The sequence below is a fragment of the Lissotriton helveticus genome, chromosome 3_1, assembly GCF_964261635.1.
Source record: "Lissotriton helveticus chromosome 3_1, aLisHel1.1, whole genome shotgun sequence".
Taxonomy (NCBI): domain Eukaryota; kingdom Metazoa; phylum Chordata; class Amphibia; order Caudata; family Salamandridae; genus Lissotriton; species Lissotriton helveticus.
The window spans coordinates 1,897,978,515-1,898,002,361 of NC_136061.1; the positions used below are offsets into that span (position 1 = coordinate 1,897,978,515).

General features: G+C 43.5%; 1 protein-coding gene across 1 annotated transcript in view; it reads right to left on the reverse strand.

Moving 5' to 3' along the window:
• TESMIN (testis expressed metallothionein like protein) overlaps window positions 1-23,847 on the reverse strand; it is a 1,592,961-nt gene that overhangs the window by 1,500,750 nt on the left and 68,364 nt on the right. The window contains exons 2-3 of the mRNA XM_078682880.1: window positions 12,426-13,448; window positions 10,337-10,442 (exon numbers count right to left, since the gene is read on the reverse strand). The gene's annotated coding sequence lies outside the window, so the exon portion shown is untranslated. The remainder of the gene's footprint in view (window positions 1-10,336; window positions 10,443-12,425; window positions 13,449-23,847) is intronic.

Sequence of the window (23,847 nt, forward strand, 5' to 3'; positions counted from 1 at the left end):
GACATTGCTGAGGGAGAGGACTCCCAAATCCATGTTGATTCTGGCAATGAAGGGGATAGCAGTGAGGAACGTGTGACCACACCAATAGCGCGCAGGAAGCGTAGACATGTGCCCCCTCTGCCTCCTTTGGAAGATGACATGGACATTCATGGGGATGCAAGAGACAGTAGTCAAGACACTGTGGAACCTGGTGAGAGCCTACAAGAACAGCAACAGCAGAAAAGAACATGCACATATGGAGCACAAAGGTTCTTGTCCAGGAGTAGCAGGCTTAATGTGGAGACACCCACTGTTTTTGCTGGACTGGAATAGGACATGCTCGCGGTGCAGCGCCTGCAACACAAGGCACTGCGGTCAATCAATAGGCAGCTGTCAAATTGTAACAGAAATCAGCGTAACATGGGTGAGGGCATGATGGCGATGGCAGGTGCAATAGAAAAATTGTGTACTACACTTGAGCGCAATAAAACAGCAAGAAACAGGGCTGCACAACGTGCACATGTACGTATGCACAGCTACACGAAGGCTGTAAACCGCCTCTTCACAGTAACATCCAACTTCACAAGGCGCAGCATCTCCATGCAGATGCAGATGATTCACTGCAGCCAAGATATTGATAGAGGCCTAGAGCAAGTCACAAATGCTGTAGAACTATTGCAGACAGCCAACTCTGTTGCCAGCACCCTAATGGTCTCGGGAGAAAGTGAGGAGACCTCCAGCAGGAGCAGTAACACTCCTACATTGCCAGTCACCCAACGCAGAAGTGGCAGACATGGTGCTGCTAGTAGCCATGGAATGGAGAGCACCCAATCTGAACACTGCCCTGAACCTAGCCGCCACCGTAGGAAGTGAAGTACTTCAGTACACTACAGTTTAAAATGGTGAAGCAACAAAACTTTCTTTTTGAAATGACTTTACTTAACAATGCCATGACTGTGTTGTAACATGTTATGGGTTCTAAGATCAATAAGGTGTGCAAAGTGTGAATAAACACAGCACCTGTGACACACATATTTTGTGAGACTACATTCATTTCTTACCTAAAAGTAATTTTGAGTGATATCAGACCATCTCTGGCGTCCAGCCGCTGCTCCTACTCCTGCTGCTGCCCTGCCAGGGGGAGGTGTGCAATCATCATCCGTTGTGTTTGAGTCGCTCACTTCAATTTTAGTGCCTTTCCTCATTGCCATGTTGTGTAGCATTGCGCAGCTTGTTACTATTTTACAACATGTTTCAGGCCTGTACTGCATTGCCCCTCCACTTTTATATATGCACCTGAAACGGCTTTTCAAAATGCCAAATGTGCGTTCTATGACGCTGCGCGTTGACCGGTGTGCGCTGTTATATCTTCTCTCACTTGCATTTGATGGATTTAAATATGGCGTTAAGATGAAGTCTCGCACTGCATAGGCACTGTCACCTGCATGGATGCAAAGTAAGAGTAAGTCTATGTTCCACTGACAGATTAGTAATGTGTGGAAGGATGGATGTGTGATATGTATTTACCTAGCAGGCATCCCACTCCAAACTGTCCAGCACTCAGACGTCAATGTATTCCACTATGTCGGAAAATGAAAGAGTCATGTGTGCTGCCAGGGTATTTTGCCACAATGTCATTGATTATGTATTTGGCATTGCACACAATCTGGATGTTCAGGGAATGGTAGCTTTTCCAATTCCTAAAGACATATTCTGTAGCTGCTGGTGGTGTGCAGTCAATCACATGCACATGGGGGAAACGTGCAATTTGATCGAAATCAAGTTTTGTTTCTTGTAATGCATGTTGGGTGCTTAGAAAGTAAATGTGATGTCGTAGCCTGTTCAGCATTGCATCCAAAAACGCATGAAAAAAATAAATGTGAAAGAGCACTCTGTGACACACCACCAACCTCCGCTATCACTCCTTGAAAAGACCCTGTGGCCAGAAGGTGCAGTGAGCACAATACCTGCACATGGGTAGGAATCGCCCCAGGGCCCTCTCTCGTGTCCTGCAGCGCCACTGTTGCCAGGCGCCAGGCACCTCACGAGAATCTTCAGGCGCCATCTTGGCCTGGGGAAGGCTAGCGGTACAGATCTCCGCCCCTCCGCCCTCCAAGGAGATTTAAGGGTTGGATTCTCTAGCGCTCGTGATACTTGCCATTACTTACTCACCCCTGAGGCGGAAGCCGGTGGTTCTCTGCGCTCTCTTGCGCGCTGCTAACATTGTGCTGTCATTGGGTGCTATTTGAACACTAAATACACTCGTGTTTTAAAAATTGTATATATTTTAAAAGGGAGCTTTTTTAGTAGCCCCTACCTGGAGCGAGAGTCACATCGCCCCAGGGCCCTCTCTCGTGTCCTGCAGCGCCACTGTTGCCAGGCGCCAGGCACCTCACGAGAATCTTCAGGCGCCATCTTGGCCTGGGGAAGGCTCGCGGTACAGATCTCCGCCCCTCTGCCCTCCTCCCACCCTTTTGGATGGATATAAACAAGCAACCCGCCCGTCCGCGCAGCGGGCGGGCGCAGCGGGCGCGCCGAAGGCAAGCCCGTCTGCGCCCGTCCGCGCCCACACGCGCCTAGGGCCAGTCACTATGCCTAATTTTACAAATACTCCTCGTACCTACTCCCGAGATGCACTACTTTGTGCTCGCTCTATGCCACCTTCATATTGCACCTCATTTCTAGCGAACCCTCCGCCTTTTACTTGTTGTGCACTTTGCCGCCCCCCCAACCGACTAGCGGTAAAATACACACTACGTCTGGGTCTATTGAACTGCAGATCTCTCCCCAGGCACTCGCTTGAGGTTAACCTCCTCATTTCTGAACAGGAGTTGGACGTGTTGTTTCTTACGGAAACATGGATCACGCAGGGCTCTGAAGCGGATATGATGAATGCCCTTCCCCCGGATTATTTAATCCTGACCCAGGACAGGCCATCGGGTCGAGGAGGAGGCATCGCCATTCTATATAAAAATTCACTAACTTGCAGAATCCAGAAAGGGGAGGTGGAAGACTGCGAGAGCTGCAAGTTCTCCTTCCAAATCTCGCATACTGTCGCAATGTCCGGGCTGTTAGTTTACCGCCCCCCAGGAAATATTGGAAACTTTGCCAACTCAATTACAGAAACGGCAATGGTTTGTGACGCCTCTGCCACCAACTTCATTATCCTGGGAGACCTCAATCTCCACTTCGACGACCAGGAAGATCGGCTGGCGACTGCCCTCTTGCATGATCTTAGAACCTGTGGGGTTGACCTTATAAACTTGGAGCCCACTCACAACAAAGGCCACTTGTTGGACGCTATCTTCGTAAATATCTCCACCATGAAGGCAGCCCCTCCTATCCCCCTACCATGGACGGACCACTTCCTGATCCCTTTCACCTGGGATACGGAATTTAAGAACCTCCCTCCCTCTAATGTTGATGCATCTGACAGACCCTGGGCCAGGCTATCTGTTGAAAAATTTTCAAGAAGCCTTGTAGCCTCACGCCCACGGTTCTCACAAGACCCTGTCGTAGCAGAAGCAGATCTCTGTAAGTGGATATCGAACTCCTTAGATGCAGTCCTCCCTAGGAGAGCGGCAGGAAAAAAGGAGAAAAGACAACATACCGCCCCTTGGTATACACCTGAGCTGAGGGTGATGCGGAGGGCATGTAAAAAACTAGAGCGCTCTTGGAGAAAAAATTGGGAAGTAGCCAGTAAGATAGAATATCGTTCAGCGATAAGAAGCTATAAGCTCTCTATCCAGCTAGCCAAAACTCAGTTCTTTGAGGAGAAAATTAGTAATGCCTCAAACTCCGCAAGAGAAACATTCCTGGTGGTTAAAGAACTTCTGAAGGTTCCCACACCTTCTGCCCCCTCGGAGAACATAGAGGATAAATGCAACAATCTGGCAAAGTACTTCCACTTGAAAATTGAAAAAATCTTGAGCTCCCTACCTCAACCCAAGATAGGACCCGAGCCCCTGGAGAACGAGAGCTTGCCCCAGAAGACCTTGGAATCTTTTGGCCCCATTACTCAAGATGAATGCCTTAAAGTCCTCCTCTCTATTAAGAGTGGCTCCCCCCGGGACGTTGTCCCAATGAGAATTTTGAAAATGATCGCCCCCTCCGTCGTGGAGCCTGTCACTGAAGTCATCAATGCTTCATTAGGCGCGGGTTTTGTCCCTCCCAACTGGAAGAGGGCAATAGTGAAAGTTCTCTTAAAAAAAACAAGCCTGGACCCCTCAGACATGGCTAATTATAGACCCATTTCGCTCCTTCCGGGACTCAGCAAAATCACGGAAAAATTGGTTAACCTTCAACTGTCCAACTTCCTTGAGTCCAACGGGGTGCTAAAAAGGTCACAAACAGGTTTCCGTCCCGGCCAAGGCACTGACACCGCCTTGCTGGCAGTCACTGAGGAGGCACGCTGCATTTTGGATTCAGGAGGATCAGTGGCAGTGATCCTCCTGGACCTCAGTGCAGCATTTGACACGGTCAACGACCGAGTTTTACTCCAGCGACTGTCAGTTGCCGGAGTGAGGGGGACTGCGCTGAATTGGCTCAGATCATTTCTCAGCGAAAGATCTTTCCAGGTCTGGGAAGGAGGCTCACGATCAGTATCCACCCACCTTCACTGTGGTGTGCCTCAGGGCTCATCCCTGAGCCCCACACTATTTAACGTGTACATGGCCCCTTTGGAGGATGTGGTGGCTCCTTTTGACATCAAGATCGTGAGCTACGCTGACGATACCCAACTGGTGTTCGCCCTCTCCCAATCCACGGAGAACTCTCAGACACTTCATGCGTGCCTTTCCAAAATCCATTCCTGGATGGGGGACTCAGCACTGAAACTGAATGGGTCTAAAACGGAGATAATGCTGTTGGGTCCTAAATCTCCCTCTCTCCCCTGTTCGGCTTGGCCTGGTTGTTTAGGATCTCCTCCCGAACCCAAGGCTGAGATCAAGAGCCTGGGTATCTGGTTGGAACAAGACCTTTCCTTTAGGACTCAGGCCTCTAAACTAGCTGGTCTCTGTTTTGGCCTCCTCCGATCGATACGCAAAATACTGCCCCTGATTCCTCATCTATCCCGGAAACTTCTAATACAGGGCCTGATCATGTCCAGATTGGACTTTAGCAACGCGATCTATCTTGGGGCCCCTGAGGCCACCCTGAACAGACTCCAACAAGTTCAGAACGCGGCCGCACGACTGTTACATGACATCCCTATGTCTCGCTCGGCTAGACCTACTCTGAGGGCGTTACACTGGTTGCCCATACGGGAAAGGGTGAAATTCAAATCCCTCTGCCTTGCGCACAAAATTCTGCAAGGCAAAGGTCCCCCAGCCCTGCAAAAGTTGGTGGTCCCATATAAAGCTGGCAGAAGCTTACGCTCGGACCAGCAACATCTGATCTGTGTCCCCAGAGTAAAAAAGGCCCGTTCAGGAGGAAGGAGATTCTCCGTCAATGTCGCCGCCCTCTGGAATGCCATCCCCCTAGGCCTACGCGCAGAACCTTGTATCTTGCGCTTTCGGAAACAGTTGAAGACCCTTCTTTTCTGCTAACCTCCTTCCCCCCTTTTTGTTCGTTCCCACACTCCTTCTGGCAAAGCGCTGGGATGCTCTAGGGCAGTGTTTCCCAAACTGGGGTCCGCGGACCCCCAGGGGTCCGTGATACATTCCCAGGGGGTCCGTAGGCAAAAGTTTTAAAAGCACAGAAAAGTTTCTTGTATAATTAGCAGCTTCCCAGCAACAATAAAAGTGTCAAGACGATGCCAGTGATTAATGAACCTGCTGAAGCGTGAGGAGAGTTTTGTTCAGTGGCAGCTTTCATTTAACTAATGTAGCACAGAGGGTTAATGTGCCTACTGCAGAGAACGTGTAACATGCATTTTAAAAAGAAGCATTTTATGTGCATAGGTTTGTGGTTACTGCTTTTGTCAGAGATTCTTTTGTTACTGTGCACTTCATAAGTGACAATCGTAATGTAGCAGAGGGACCTATAAAATGTCAAAGAGCTGCTTGCAAACTGCATGGTACCAGTTAGTAACTTATGTTTTTCCCCAGTTATTCATTATCCTGATGCTGCTAAAAAGATTTATGTGGGTGGAAATACATTTTTAATGTTAAAGTCAGTGCTAGCCACTGTGTTATGAATCCTGAGTTTGTGCTTTTCCAGACCAAGCACTCTTTAAACATTTTATATACGCACTGATTTACATGTATGATTCAATGTCTCTATATGTGTGTGATGTAAAGTGCTCTGACATCCTACAATGGTATGAGAGATGCTATGAACCAAATGAAATACATGTGACAGAGGGGCTATTTCTTCAATATAAAATACTAAGGGCCAGATGTACGATCCGTTTTTATATGCGCGAACGGGTTCGTGAACCCGTTTGCGCATGCAAAAACCTATTGGGCCATGTACATTGCCTATTTCGCGAGTCGCAATTTGTTCGCGACTCGCTAAATAGGTTTTGCAACTTGCTATTTGGAAGGGACATTCCCTTCCAAATAGTGAGTCTCAAAACCATGTACAAATACTTTGCGGTCGCAAAACACTCGCAATTACCACCTACTTCAAGTAGATGGTAATGCATTGGAAAGGGGTCCCCAGGGGACCCCTTCCCCTTTGCAAATGCATGCAAAATTATTTTTTAAGGGCAGGCAATGGTCGCAGGGACCTCTGCCTACCCTTAGAAAATGAAACAAAAAAGTTTCATTTTCTTTTTTTTTTTTTATTTAAATGCATGGTAAACGGGCTGCATTTAAAAAAAAAAACTGCTTTATTTAAAAGCAGTCTTAGACATGGTGGCCTGCAGTGCCCAGCAGGCCACCCACCATACCTGGGAGGGCTGGCATTCACAATGGGCTCGCAAATTGCGAGAGGCTCATTAATATTAATGAACCTCGCAATTTGCGACCCCATTGGGAATCCCAAACAGTGTTAAACACACTGTTGTACATTTAATTTAGCGACTCGCAATTTGCCACTCGCAATGTGTCGCCAATTGCGAGGCACTAAATGATATAGTCGTACATCTGACCCCAAAATCCTTAGTACTTTGAGTATTTATTTTGTGTGCACACGTGTATTCTTTTCGAATTACTGTTTTAATATTTGAAATGTAACTCATACAAATTGCTTGGGGGTCCCCGGCTTCCAGTAGTAACTCAATTGGGGTCCTCAGGAGTCAAAAGTTTGGGAACCACTGCTCTAGGGTAACCGTGCGCTGTACAAAACCGATCTAATAATAATAATAATAATTGATTGTGTCCTGCCTGCTGGGTGGTCCAAAAAGGGATTCAGCTCATATATGAGGTTCAAGATGGTGTGTGGGTGCAGCCTGTACTTATCATAGATGTCCTCTTCAGTCTGCTGGAACAGCATGATGTGCAGTCTGAATATTCGCTCCTGTGTCTGTCTCCTCTGTACAAGGGCACGGATACGCAGCCTCCTGGCTATCAGGTGTAGCCCTGTCATTTTGGAAGTTTCTGTTGCATTGTATGTATGTATAGGCATTTATATAGCGCACTACTTACCCGTAGGGTCCCAAGGCGCTTCGACCGCTGCGAAACCCTTCCTGGCTTCCCTGAGAGATGGTCCCTTAATGGGTATCTCCAGGGTGAGACCAGGCATCCCCGGCGGTCTGGTGGGGCCGTTAGTGAAGATGAGGCAAGCTAATGCCCAGAGTTGCCGAGTGTGATCTCTGATCAGAGTGGGCACCGAGGCGAGAGAATTATCGAGTCCGCTGACCCTGGTCCAGAAACCTGCCGCGCCGGGAATCGAACCCTGGTCCCGGGCCGTCCTCTGCTCTCGGGTCTGCCGCCTCTAACCAGTGAGCCACACTACTTCACTTGTGGGTTGCTTTTTATACCTTTAAACTGGTTACCACCTGCATGCACTTGGTGGTAATTGCGATTTCTAAAATTGCGATTTTCAAGTATTTGCAATTAGCGATTTTTTCATACGTCATTGCGATTTCTGGTTTGTGATTTTCGCAAACTTGAAACATTGCAAAATTGGAAGTCGCAATTTAATTAGCAAAATTGATGTTCTCGCAACATAAGAAATCACAATTTTTGGGATTCCTTATATTGCGATGCGATTTCTTTCATACATACCTTTTTCCTATTTTTTTGTCGCAAACGCTGTTTTTTGCGGTTCGCAGCGTTTGCGACAAAAAAATTGGTTGATACATCTGCCCCAATTTTTTTTTTTTATATTTCTTTTTATTATTGAAAACAGAAAACAAGAAATCAAACGGCAGGTGCCTTACATCCCGGAATAAGCGACAATTATACAACCATACGATAAACGATAGATGGTTGATCCGTACGGTGAAAGCTCGATCTCGGGTTAAAATGGCGTGCGATCTACTAGTACACAATAATTATCAGACTAATCTTATCAACATTGTTCACAATTCCACCACCCATTAGGAACAGGATTTTAAAAATACAGAAGGATCGTGTGGCAGTCAAGCGCAACAAGATAAAACAGTGAGCAAAACATCGATCGCTATCCGCTCGCAGCAATTAAAGGCAAGACATTGTGAAAGACCTCATATGTCAATCCCGCCCCTAAGACTCGTCCACCCACCAAACAGGATAACCCCTAAGGAAGGCACCCAATACCAGGATTTGAATCGGAGTTTGATACATAGAAACAAAACAAAACAATACAACAAACACCCCTCCCCCCACCCTGCACATGGCTTCCGCCTAACCCCAACTAACAGTGTGCCTGTCGCCCCATCTAACTAAATACCAAAAAAGGAAAATTGGAGGAGGAATTTGTCATACAGGCTCCCGGTCTCCCCTCCCCCCGCCATAAGCAAACGACCCCTGCAATATATTCAAAAATTATTAGAAATTACTAGGTAAACCAAACAGGGGAAGCCAAAAATATCGCCCAGCCTCCCGCATTAATAAAGGTAACAAATCCCGTGTCCATTGAAGTCATAATATCGGACCCAGACAATCAAGCTCATCCCTGGCCCTTCCGATCCCTCCTACGAACCCCCACCACTAGAACCACTGTACTAACAGGAGAGTCACAGTGTCCAAGGAGTTCAAAAGAATTGTAGATGCAACAAGTCAAATATGTTAGGACTTTTGGAACTCGAGCCACATAGAAATACTCCCCCACCGACAGTAAGTCTTGATATTGCTCCCACCAAGGACGAAGTAAAACTACATGGGAGGAGAAAGATGTTAGTTCATTCCACAAGGTATCAAAGGAGTACTCCAGGAGTGTAGAATCAAGTGGTTCCATTTCGATCGGTAGCACTGTTGAGTGCAGTGAGCTTTCAGGAATCTCAAGTTCGCAAGTTGTTGCTGGAGCGCTGGCCAAGGGAATCGATTCTTCTTTCTGCGCGGGGCCCTCTTTCTCCTTTAAAGCATGCATCGTGGGGAACTCAGCGTGTTTCAGGTCTTGCAAATGATCAGAGTCCGGTCTCAAACGCCCAGTATCAACTGCAACGATCATTTTGTGGATGATGGCTTCCACTTGCGTGTGAAGTGCCCCAATGTCGGCCATTACAGTCCTCAGCGACGGCTCACTCTCCGTCCGATCCATCTCCTCTCGCTCAATATCAAAAAAAGGTCTTTTACCCCAGAGGGCCGGACAACTCCGGGGGAACAGGCAAGAGCGGAGCGGACGGCAACGGAGGGCGACCTACCGGTTCAGCGGTCTATACTTCGCCGCCGCGAGCGAGGACCCCAGCCCGTCGAACCCGGGAGGGGCAACCAGGTCTCCGGGACGGGAACTCCCGCCCACAGTCACAGCCGTGTCTTGTCTCCGCTCCTTTATTGTCAACCAGACCTCCTGACCGCCATCCAAATCGGGCAAGGATGACTTCCACTTCGAAAGACTGGACTCTGTCCGAGTCCCGCGGCCAATGTTATTCAACTGAAACCCAGCTGGGCCAGTACTCGAGGCCGCGGCTTACACGCTGGGTTAGGCCAAAAAATGAAACACGATATAACTCCGTTAATCGAGCCAGTAAAAGTCCTGGGAATGCACCATCAGGCTCTGCGGCACTTCAGCCACACGGAGGTCGGGCGCGAGATCAGGATATATTACAGGATTATTCAGCTAACAACGGAGGTCGACGGAGCCGGGAGCTTATGCGGCCGTCTTGGTTGCTAGCGTAGCTCCTCCCCATCTGCCCCAATTAAACTTAAACAAATATCTAGAGTAACTAATGAGACGGAAAGATTTATATAATCATTCAGCGATCTCTTGATGGAGAGGCTACAATTACACAGTCATAAAAATGTAGATACATCTCAAGTGGAAGTGTGACTTGGTTATACATTATTTGCCAACAATATAAACCAACATGCAGTTTTGCGTTAAGACTAACCTCCCACAGATTTCCAACGATAGGGGCGTCTGCCAAGGCGGGTTCCATGTTCATGCCCATTTTACCGTTTTTGAATGCTACGAAGCTAATTGATTTATCAAACCACCTAACAGAAAAACGAAGGATACACCAATTGTTTAGGTTCTTATAAAACTGAAGAAAAATCTCCTACTTATACACTTCCCATAAACTGTAGCCATTTAAGCAACAAAAGGCGACTAGTGTAGAGCTTGCATAGGTTTCAACCACACTGGCAATAGCTTGGGGCCACATTGCAGTCCATCGTATTTTCACCACTGTGCAACTAGTCAGGTAGGAAAACCCATATGCAAATCAGGCTTGTCCCACCCTGAGCTGTGTACAACGAGAATAAGAGAACAGTTGCCTAGGTAGATTGAAATCATTAAAGACCCACATGCTTTGCCTATTTGTTTCATCTGGTGGGTTGTCAGTAAAGGGCCACGTATTAATCTGTAAAGCGTTTCTTGGGGATATCTTTTATGTTTGTGATCATATTTAGAGACATTTTTTGTAGAGTTCCAATTCTTCTGGAGGTAGGGTTGGTAACAGATGAATTATAATATGCCCAACCTGCAAATGTTATTAAATAACTGACTTCTAATGCATGGATCGTAATAGAGTCACATGCTTTGCAAAAAGAGGCTCTTGCTATTTGAGTACAAGGCAGGTTTTAAACAAGAACAATGTGACATTAAGTTGAATGTAATGTGTTTACCGACTCCCTATGTATCTGGACTTGAACTGTGTAATTAAAGTTAAGTTTTGAAAATATGTGTGCATCTGTGCGTGGCAACAGTTCTCCATATGTAGGATGACTGGTGACTTTGTATTCTAGTTTGCTCAAGATAACCCTGTAGGCTTGTTTACGTCCTCAGTGTGACAAAACTACGTGTCCTTTGTTCAAGGGCAAACCCCCTACAGTGTTGCCATCTATTGTGCTAGGGGTGCAACAGAAGGGAAAGCGTTGGCTAGCGGTAGGGTAAAAATTACTATTCCCACTCCAGTGAGTGCAACAGTAGGGAAAGTGTTGGATAGCGTAGGGGTAAACATTCCCACTCCAGTGAGTGCAACATTAGGGAAAGTAATAATTTAATATTTAAATAAAAATACTTTAATTATCAATACCAATAAAAAAATGTATTAAAATGAATTACCAACTACAACACATGTAATAATTAATTATGAATACCAATAAATATTATTTATTAAAAATGAATTGCCTATTACTAATTAATTAACAACCAATTAATTTTCAATACCCACAATTAATAAGTAATAAAAAATCCATTAATAATTAATTAACAGTAAATTCATTATCAATACACAAAAATAATTTCAATAAATACTTAATTACAATTAAATTACTTCCCACCCTATTCCCCTATAAACCCACAACCCACTCCGAATAATAAATTAATACAATTAATCAATTAATAAAAACTAATTACCAATTAATAAAAAATAATTACAATTAATAAAAATTAATTACCAATACCAATAAATAAAAATAAATAACTACTTAATAACAATTTATTACTTCCCACCCTATTCCCCTATAAACTCAACCCGCTACAGAACTAAAATGCAAAATTAAATTAAAAATAATTAATAATTCCTAAAAATGTATATTTAATTTACTATAATTAAATTACTTCCCACCCTATTCCCTTATAAACCCACAACCCATTAGGGAATTAAATTACGCAAACATTAAATATCATAAACTTTATTACTTTAAAAAAATTTAAACATACATTACAAAAATAATACATACCTTTAACACATATAGTAACACTTAAAACACTATACAAAAATTGGATATTTTTAACAACTATATTATGACTGTCGGTATTACTAACTTCGATATTATGGAAATCGATATTTATTACTTGAATTTCGATATTCTGCACCACTATATTTTTGCAACTCGATATTCTGTCCATTCTATATAAAAAACTTGATATTCTGTCAATTCAATATTTTTTTTTCGATATTGTGACTGTTCACTATTGAGAAATTATGGTCCTCTGGGCAAAAGACTTTAAACATCAATTGCAGTTTTAAATACCTGCAGTGCAGATAAGATTCTTGAGAACCGAATCTTGATGGTGGCTTTCTTCGCCGAGGACTGGGTCCAATACCTCAATTTTTGGTAAACTGAACTTATGCGACTCAGTGGTCAAGAAAATAAAAGAAGGCGGCCAAATGGCGAAACTTGTCAATTTTTGCGATGCAGAATTTTCAGCCTTCATCATTTTGCCTACCGTGAAGTCATGTCATTGTGCTAAGGTATTATTGGGCGAAAAAATCTTATGAAATTGATACAATTGTCTGTGTTGATTGCTACTTCAGTGTAACATTTTCTGTTACTCTTTCAAGCCGCGATGCTTTTCAGGTATTCCACACCTGTTGCTCTTAGTTGTATGCCGTCTAGTTTTATTCTCCCTCGATGGTTCATTTCACGGAAGCAACAAATGGCTTTTAGGTCTTGGGGTAGTAATTTTTTACATTAGCAGAGCAGTAGTCTTTGATATTGGTACAGTGTTCCCTCTTTATAATAGCTGTGTGACGTATTATTTGAAATAGTGCATTTCATGATGCCACCTCCTCTCCACAGTATTGGGTCTAGGCTATTAGTTACAAACCACCATTCAAAGTCATGCCGTACAGCCCAACATGTTTCTGTATTCCAAGGTGAACAGTGTTGGGCTTAAATTCCCATAAACAAACAAATCACGTTGTCTCTTGATGGTCCCATGGTTGGCAGCAAGGGTAATCCATCCATGGAAACCAGGAATGACACTCAGTTCAAAACGCAAACAGAGGGTTTACCATAACACAAAGGTAGTTCAGCCTGAAGAAGCCAGCCTCGCCCACTGTCCATTTTCCAAGAATAGCGCACCTATCATAATATTTGCCGTGCAGCAGAGATTTGGCATAGCTATCCAACGAGGTCACAGGATCCTCTCTGTTATACCCCTGTTCCATGTCATCCAAAGTGACAAAGAAAACAGCTTTTTCCACAGCTTCCACGGACTGCTTGTTCTTTCCATTTGCAAAATGGGCCTTACGAGCTTTTGCCCAGGGTATTCTGCAAACGAGAAGTAACATTTGTCAGCAAATTCACATAACGGACCATTGGATGAAGACAACAAACACATAAAACAATCTTTCCAATATACAATCTATACACTATATATACAATCTGTGATTTTACATATATCTGTATTTATACAAATATAGTTCTAGTTTGTGAGGCATTCCTATGTGTTGTGTGTTTCAATCTATTCCAGCTTGTGCCTTCATCGAGCCCTCATACTTATGCTGAAGCCTGACCCTAGAACTCCTCGCCTCTTAAAGTCTGATGACAACACAAATGTATTATGCCAGACTTCCAGCCACAAAGACATCTCCACCAAATCCATCCCTTCTTGAATTTCGATCTTGCTGCCCTACAATTATCCGCCAACCATCAGGCTGAACATTCAATCCCCATCCAGCATCCCACTCAGCTCATGCCACCTTCCCAGGCTTTTGAGATACACCTGACTGAGATGTAACAAAAAGAACAATTCTGCACTTGAACGTGTTCAATGCTGCTCTCTTTAAAGAGCACAAAAATAAGTCTGACACTGGTGTGTGTATCGTAAATTTAATCCGAATGAAAGCATATTGCAGCAAAACAAAGAAGTAAGGCAGATGTAGCTGCTGTTTTAACAAACCCTGAGGAACCACATTCCTTATTGCTTCTACCTAGTGAGAACTACTTGGTCTAGATACAGGAATGAAGTATATCATCGATTGAATAACATATATGTTATCAGTTACATCACAAATACAGTGCCAATCTAGTACTCTACATCGAAATCACTACAAAATTCTACCTTTTATAATCTTATTCAGGAATAAAACTTGGAATTTTTTTCTGTGCATCTAAAGCAAAGATTTTAATAAAAGGAGAATTTCAATCTTACCAAAAATCCTGTACTTCAAGAGGTGCAAAAAAATAAGAAGCGCGAATGACCGCAAAAATGTGCTGCGGACAAGGCAGCAAGGAGCCTAGTTTGTGAAGAATCATGACACGCCTATCAGGAGACTAATTCTCAGAGGGTCCTTATACACAATGTTTCTATACAATAGCAACATTTTTTTACACCTTTTTTTATCGACTTTGTCGTAGTGTACAATCAGTATGTAGGAAATACCAGCAAAACTTAATACTAGTAATGTGCGTCAGTTCAAAGTCTATGACAAGCAAGAAAAAAGAAAACGGATAAAAGAAGAGCATTGAATAAACTGCTGGTTTAATCTTTGAAACATTGTGTAAATAAATGGTCATGATCCCAAACATAGGAAATGGTGTGACCCTAACGCACAGGTAAAGCAAGGTCGAGGTATTGACAAATGCTTAAAGTGTCTAACCGTGCGTGGTGTAGAGAAATGTGCAATTAATAATGTATGCATACATGAAAACTCTTTAACATTAGAAAGAAAAAGGGGGGAAGCAACAACTGTATCTGGGCGAATGGAAAGCATCAGTCAATAGGGCATCAAGGGAGGGGAGTGACAATCGTGTGTGTAAGAGTCATGTGGGGAGGGAGGATCGAAGAGTTGTGTTTATAGGGTAACTTGCCTATGTAACCCCCGTGGGGGATGGTTACAATGCGTGAAACAGGGAGTGGGGTTAAACCAGACTGTATGGCGGGGTATTTGACATGTGACACATGGTTTGACCTTCTCCATTCAGGTAGGCGGAGCATTTTCCCTGGGTTCTTCCCCTACAGCAGCCCACATCTATCACAGCTCTCTGTTATCGGGCACTTGTGAAGGCCTTTTTTCTTCTCTTTGTAGGGCCTTGCTTTCTACTTGGGACCAACGTAAGACCACTGTCCCCTATGCTGAGGGAGCAGGAGCGAGGAGTGATCTCCCTTTACATGCAATCGCTCATTTAGCCAAAAGGTGGCCGAGGCTAAGGAAACGGATTGCAACTCTATGGTGTTTTGGTCGCAGGATAACTGCAAATGCACAGCTTCCCATGCAGGATGTTGGGGTATACCAGTACAAGAGGAAGACCTGGTTCCAGTAAGACAAGAGAGATGGGCAAGTCCAATGCATGTGATGGGAGTCGGTGTCTGCAGTGGCAGCGGCAGCAAGAGGCAGCAGCTCCCGGATAAGTCTTATTAATACTGGCTGGGTAGAGGTATGCCTGGTGCAAGATGAAGAACTAAGTCAGTTTAGACTTGGAATTTCAAGTAATTGTATGTGAATAGTGCAGTTTTCAGGCCACTTATGTTTCATGTAAAACCATTCCAAACTTGGTTTCCAAGATATTGTGAGGGTGTTGATGGGGAGTAGGAGGCAAGGTGTTCTGTAATTTATATAACCAGATGATGCAGTGTTGGCTGTCACCTATAGTATAGTGTTCAAGTCAGTCGATATATGGTTGGCTACTGGCCTACAACTGCCCATTTTGTGCACAGGCAATGGGATATAAGACCATATGTTAAAAACTGCCCTTCATGTAGTGTATATTGATCTCGCAAAGATAGAAAGTACTAAAAGAGACCGTCCTGGAATAAGGTCCCTAGTATGTCCAACCCAGCTGCTGTATAAGGCACTATTGATCAAGGCTGACAAAAGGGGGAAAGTATTATTACAATCATTACCTTTACTAAATGGAACTATCCTAAATGGAAATGTGGAAGGGGACATTCCCGCGTCTTATACGAGACAGGGAACGAATTCCAAATCTATTTTGGATGATATGATCTGCAGCCTGGATATATATGGGTCTGTTTCGCAGCTTCAGATTTACTTTGTCCAAGGAAGCGACCATGCCATCCAGGCTCTACAAACCCAATGGACAATGACCACATGTCCAACAAGCCACATTATGTTTAAATTCAGTACAGTAACAGTAAAGTCAAACCAAAGGCAGATATATTGGAATTCCGCTACACTCAATAAAGTTACTACTCTAATAAACACTAAGCAGTTCCTTCAAGAAAACTATTCCTCCAACCTAATAACAAACTTTGAGACAATAATCGAGACATTAAAACAAACGCTCCTACACAAATTGCAACAAGTTGTACCACCAAGACTCAAAAATAAAACTAGTAGGCCATCTACAAGCGCAAAAAGGCTAAATAAATTAATAAGATCACAGTTCCTGGAGCCCTCTATATCGAGACAAGCAGAAATTAACAAATTAAAGAACCAACGAAAGAGGGAGAAACAACGGCAAAAAAGTCTAACATATGCTAAAAACTGGGTCGACCTGCGGATAGCAGCAAAACAGTACAACCAACGTACTTACTGGTCACTAATCGCTAAAGAAATAGGTACAAAAAAGGCCTTGCAAGCCAACCCAGTCCCCCCTAAAGAATGGGAGATATATTTGACCAACTTGTATAAATTAAATACTAACTATGAAAGGCCTATAACTCCCACAAACAGCTGCGAAGGAACTACCTCTTCTATTGGAACTGTGTCCCCCTTTTCTGTAGAAATGTACATAAGGAAGGCAAGAACAACAGGAGCCACCGGCCCAGACCAAATACCTATTATGGTCCTTCAGACTGACCCTAAGGGATGGAGCAAGATACTATCTCCCGTCTTTAATTTCATCCTCAATACAGGGAAATTGCCGAAATCCTGGAAGGGTAGTATCGTTATACCGATATATAAAAAGGGACCGAGACAACACCCTGGCAATTACCGGCAGATAGCACTACTGGATGCTACGGGAAAGATCTTCGCCGCGGAGGTTCTTGATCAACTAAAAAAATGGGCTTTCACACAGGAACTGATCCCGCTCTACCAAGCAGGCTTTAGACCAAAGCACTCAGTCTTAGACAACATCGCGATGTTACAAACTATCCTTGACAAATATGTGGTAGTTAAATCCCAGCCTGTGTATGCAGCATTCATCGATTTTACCACTGCATTCGACCGAGTGGATAGAGCGACCCTTTGGGAAAAATTGAAGAAATTAGGAATCCCTGAACAGTTGTTACGAATTATAATTGCACTGCATACAGACACCTGGTGCCAAGTACAAATGGGAAGGGAAAAAGACCTGACTAACCCGATCCCAACCCCTAACGGACTCAAGCAAGGGTGCCTTCTTGCCCCGTTGTTGTTCTCCTTATATCTCAGTGATTTGCCTCAGCATCTACAGCGAGAACTAAACTTTTCACCAAAGGTAGGTGCCCAAAAAGTTCATACCTTACTTTACGCGGACGATATTATAGTGCTGGACCAAACACCCTTTGGCTTACAAAACGATCTGGATGCCCTGCATAAATATACTAAGGAAAATTTTCTAATACCTAACTTAGCCAAAACAAAAATAGTCTCTTTCTCAGGGAAGAAAAAAAGCAGTAAATATTGTTGGAGACTTGGTGACGAAAAAATTGAAGAAGTCGAGGAGTATACCTATTTGGGTAGGATCTTCACTAAGTCACTAAAAAACAACCGCCAGTTTCTAAACTTGTCGAGAAAATCAGAGGTGCACGCAGGAGCACTGCTAAGGTTATACGCAGCCTCGGGCAATAGACATTTTTCCTCCCTGCTTAAAGTCTACAGTGTGAAGATCCCTGCAGTTTTATCTTATGCCTTGGAGTATATACCTTTAAAGCAGTGGACATTCCTGGACCTAAAAGAAGGAAAAATTCTGAGGAAAATGCTAAAAGTAGCGCAGTCTATCCCAGTACAAGCACTCCGCCTTGAACTATCACTCACGAGCTCTTACTCTCGAGGTATTGCAAACATCATTAGGTGGGCTTACAACCTGCTCCATGCAAAGGATGGGACACTTCGCTCCCTGCTTAAAATAGAGACTTTTGATAATGATTCCACGAAGCACGTATTTTATAAAAACATGTCTTTCGCCTTCAAACTGGCGAATATTAGTACCGATTTGTTATTGACTTGGACACCGCCTCAATTGAAACTCTTCTTAAAATGTTATACCCCAAGATTAAGTTTTGACCTTGTCTCATCGCATTGCGCCAAACTAACTCTATATAAAATCTTTGCTGAATCAGTGGTATTTAAGAAAACCCAGAACTACATAGACTTTAATCTCACTCACAGCGCTAGGAGATTAATTATCATGCTCTGGTTGGGTATATTCTACCCACCCAAACTATAACTTCAAAATGGTATCAAAACGAGTCACCAATATGTAGTCTTTGTAGCGGTGGGGAGCAGGACTTAGAGCATCTACTGTTCATATGCCCCAATCTAAAAGTGGTAGCGGCGAGAGCAAAACATCTGTATCCTATATATCTCAGATGCCGCATCACCACCGTCAAGGAATTGATTATTGCTTGCAAAACTCCTCCAAATGAACTAGTTTGTTATAAACTGTACACATTTTTAAGACCTTTTTTATCTTTGTATTAATATGAGAAATTTTAAAAAATTGTACGAATTTAATTTTATACATTATTTGTGGTCCTCAGTAGAGTACCAAACCAAATAAAACTTGTTTACTTGTTAAGCTATTTCCATTATAAATTACAATACCATTTATTTTAGTATTACTGATTAAAAAAAATAGAAGAAGAAGAGATCAAGGCTAACTTGTTGCTTTGAAAGGCCAAGGATAGGAATACTAGGAGCATGGGAGGGATCGATGTTCTTTTTGTGACCAGCCGAAGCCTTGCCAGGTCCTTTAATGCCACCCAAAGCAACTTGGATGACACACTGGCGGGCCCGGAACCTGGAAGAGCTAGGTTCAGTATTTTGGAGATCCACAACAGCTTATCTATCACCCCAGTCTCGTATAGAGGCACCCATGAAAGGCATCTGGCCAACCATCGCTGCAGTTAAATAATACGCCTCGAATTTGGGCCCCCCAGATCTTCCTGGTCCACTGGAAGTATCAGTGTGGCTAATGCCACTCTCCAGCAGCAAGAAGAGGAAAAAAGATGGCGTCCGGGATGGACGTGTGAGAGGCTAGCTCCGCTGAGTCTCCTCTCTGCTCTGCAAAAACCGGCAAAATCTGCGTTTTTGAAAGCATTGAAAGGCTAAACGCTAAATGCAGCATGGAGAAAGTAAATTGAGAAAAGAAAGTTAATCTCCTACCGTGGCTTGGAAGTACATCTATGCAGAATGGTCGATGTGTGGGGCGGACGGTGCTATTAGCCGGTAGAGAGACCGAGGAGTGAGCTACGTGACTGGACCAGAGCTGCAGAGAGATCGCTGAGTAGGTCGGACGGAGGTGGATGCGGTCGTCGGCTCTAGTAACTGGTGGAGACCTGGCGTGTGCGCTCTGCAGGGAGACCGTGGCCGACTGGGAAGTAGCTACGGAGTACCCATAGGCTGAGGAGGTGCAGAGGGCAACGGCGTGGTGTTGGATGTCGGCTGATCGGAGGGAGAAAACTAATTAAGCGGAGCTGGAGTATCAGGATAGCTTTTTGGTGATTCACAGATGCATTCTGGTCTCATGATGACCTCGGACTATCGGTGGGGTCGCAATAAGAAATGAAAGATGCAGCGGTGAGCAGTGAGTAGCTTTACGCGGTATATGCAATAAAAGGTAGCCCGCGGGTTCAGACATGAGTTGTGTCTTGTGCATTGTGCATTGAATATTCTGAAGTTTCCCTTTCCTTTTTTTTTTTCTTCGAGACTGAGATCCGCAAGTAACAGGCATACTAACATAGTAATTTATAGGATTTGATCTGACTCTTTTTTCTTTTTTTTGGGCTGATTTTAGCTTAAGCTACTGCTATATTTCCTATTGGATATCATCGCTATGGTTTAGACATGCCGCCTAAAACAGCACGGGGGGGGGGGAAAGTAGAGGAATGTGTGATACCCCGTTAGTTAATCGATCTCAACACCCTCAGACAGTAGGAAGCATTAAAAAAAAGGGTGAACGGCGTTTACAACGCAACTTTTACCACGCAGTACCTTTACCACGCAACTTTTACAACGCAAGTCGTTACAACGACTTGCGCTGGGGGCGCTGTAGGATAGGGAATAGTTTAATTCACTATCCAAAACCTTCCCTACTATCCACGGGGATGGAGTTGGAATAGTAAATTAAACTATTCACTATCCAGCGCCCCCCAACGCAAGTCGACTTGCGTTTTAAAACCTGCGTGGTAAAGGCATGCGTTGTAAATGCATGCGTAGTAACGACATACATCCAAAAAAAGAGCTCTGGAAGGGTCAGTTGGAGAGCTGGATTGCCCGCATACAAAAAGTGACCTGAGTGGAGGAAAAGATAAGAGAATTCCGCAAAAGTTCTCAACTAAGAAAGATCAAAATAAAACACCCCAAAATGTGGAAAGTCAACAAAAGCCTATGAGGGTAATAACAGCTCAAGGAAATAGAGAAAATCTAACTGGGATAGATCTACCAGGCACTAAAGTAAGCATGGAGGATCAGATGGTAACCTCAAAAGTGCAACCCATAGATGCTCTGGACTCATGTGATGGTCAGATCTCGAAGCAGTGACTGTGCCCAGAAAAGGAACACAATCTGTAGGTGAAAGCGATTCAAGTGAACCTTTCTTATTATTTTCGGATCACACGGATAGCTCAGATGAGGATCAAGATGAAGGACAGAAGGAGGAGTCCTTGGAAGGCTTAATTGCTAGCTTGACAAGCGAACATAATGATTCAATCATGGACTCCACATCAGAGGAAAGAACTCCAAATGCCACTATGGTCTGCAATAAAGCGCTAGAACAAAAACTTCCAGATATAGACATAACACAAACCAGGACGAGCAAGAGTCTTGGATGGGAAATATTTCCCCCCGCAATCCTCACTTGAAGCCCAAGTTGAAGTAGAAGTTACTCCAGCCTCGACACTGGCAACCATGACAGAACCGACACCAATACTTAACAACCCGAATAAGATATCACTAGCTGCAACCTATCAATTAATCGTGGAGCACAGAGCTGAGACACGTTCAGAGACCCAGAAAATACATACGGCGTGTCGTAAACTTCAGAATTCAGTTAGAAAAATCACGAAGACCTGTACTGAATTCTTTGAAAGAATACATGCAGTAGAAAGCCGGATATCTGCCATAGAGGATCAAATGGTGGCACAAAAGACTGATATGGAATGATCTCATCTGATCGCGAGGATATGCAACTGAAAATAGTTGATTTAGAAACCCGACTCCGGCAAAACAATCAATCTCAGGATTCTTCGTGTTCAGGAGGGGTCGAAAGGGACGGATGTTCGCAAATTTGTACAGGAGTTGTTTTCTGAAGCTTTCCCGGAGCTAACAATGTGGAACTGGGTCAGTGAGATACAGAGAGCCCACAGATTTCCATTTAAATTTTCCGAGGGGAAAAGCAGCTCAGCAGGAAATCGTCCTAGGGCAATTGTGATCAATTTAAATAATTTTTTAGCCAGGGAGGCATTATACGATCTTGTAATGCCTGATAGGAAACAACATGGCAAAGGATTTCAATTTTTCGTAAGACCATACTTTTGCCAGCATACGGTGGAGAGACGTTGGCACCTTAGACAATTAATCAACCCTTTTCAAAATAAGGGACCACAAGCTTTTCTGCTAAACCCAGCGACCTTGAAAGTACTACATAAGGGACATATACGTTTTTTATATCTGAGATACAAGCTCAGGAATATTTGGACTCCCTTTGAAAAGTAAAGCATTATTATGTTCAGATTAGGAATGTACAATATAAGAGATCTGAATACATTTTCAGAGCAGGGGATTTTATTTTAAGCCTAACTTAGGATAAAATGATGAATACGAGGCAATATCGAAGACAGGAAATGAAGTATGAATATGTTAGTATTGATTTTGCTTATCTTTATCTGACAATGACGGGTAAGGTGTAAAAGTGCTAGGGCTGAGAGGAGACTGGGACAAAGTCTCTCCCCATCGTAAGGGCCATAAGCCCCTTTTCCTAAGATGTAGGGTGAAGGGTGGGTGGGGGGAGGGGAGGGAAGATACAGGGGGTGGAGGGCGAGGTGTGTACTGGGGTCACAGGGGGGATGTGAGGGAGGGTAATAGGACAACATGGGGTGGGGGAGGGGCAGGCAGTAACAGAAAAAAACAAGTCAGATACATACAGCTGGATGTACAAGGAGATGCAGTATACCACTAAAATACTTTCAGGAAAATGTAAGCCATGGCTATACAATGTATTTTTATTAGAGAGTAATGGGTAAATATACAATCTGTTCATCAAACGTTGGCGGTATAAATGATAAACTGAAAGGTGCAAAGGTGTTTGAAATAATCATGATGTTAAATCCGGATGTGCTGTGTTTACATTAGGAGACATAATTTCTGTTTAAACAGAGTGTTGGATTGTAAAAATGTTAGTTGGTTATGTAGAAATAGGCGAGAACAGCATGGGTGTTTTTGATGAGAGTGGGAGTAACAATGGTGAATTAACTTGTGTATATTGAACTGGTCCAATACATTTGTGAAGATTCAGGTTTTTGGTAAAAGCTTCACTTTTTTTCTGAGATAGTAAGTGTGATTGCAACAAATATGCTGATTATAATTACGACATATGTTTTTTATTGTAGATGCCCCTGACAAAGGGTTTTTATCCCGAAATGCATAGGGCTATTTTCAAATAAATCATGACATGTGGAACTTATTATTGCTCCTGTGCTGGTGTTGACATTTTCGTGAAAAGAATAAAATGAATTGAACAAGTAGCTGGAAAAAACAGATGAAAGGTTGAAGTTTAAAAATATGGATTAAAAGAGATGATAATTTACTGGAATTTAATTCATTTGATTCATTCAGTAAGGAGGCTGTGCGGCATGGTGGAATCCGATGTGGTTCCCCTTGTGGTTTGTGTTTACAGGAGACACACATTGCATGGGCTAATAAAACCTGTCTGGAGATTAGAGGTTACAATCTAGCAGCGTGCTCTTCCTGGACAACTACAACAAGAGGTGTGGCCATATATATTAAAAACCGGGGTGGCACAGCCCTCTGAACAAAATCAGATAAATTGGGTCGTTGGGCTATAATGAAGCTATCTTTGGGTTTCACTGTGGTCAATATATATGGATCCAATTTGGACAATCCCCATATTTGGGAAGAGCTGGAGATAGAGTTAGCACTGTGGCCTGGCTCATTGATTATTTGTGGGGATTTCAATATACATGTGGAGGGTGGCAGTCTCCTAAACACATATAAAGGAAGGAAATTTAAAGTATTTTGTTCATTCAAAAGTACTCATGGGTTAGGGGATGTTTGGGTACAAAAACAACATAATAATCCTGGTTTTACTTATTATTCACACCCCCACAAAAATGTGTTGGATGGTTAGATAATTTAGATATATTAAAACTTCCGCACCTATACTCAGAACATAATCCGCTAATCCTGGAAATTAAGGCAATTCAGGGTCTGAATAGGCAAACTGTCTGGACTTTTGATAGAAAACTATTATTAGATAATGACTTGTGTACCTATATCAAACAATGGACACAATCATTCTTTGATATCAATAGATATAGCGC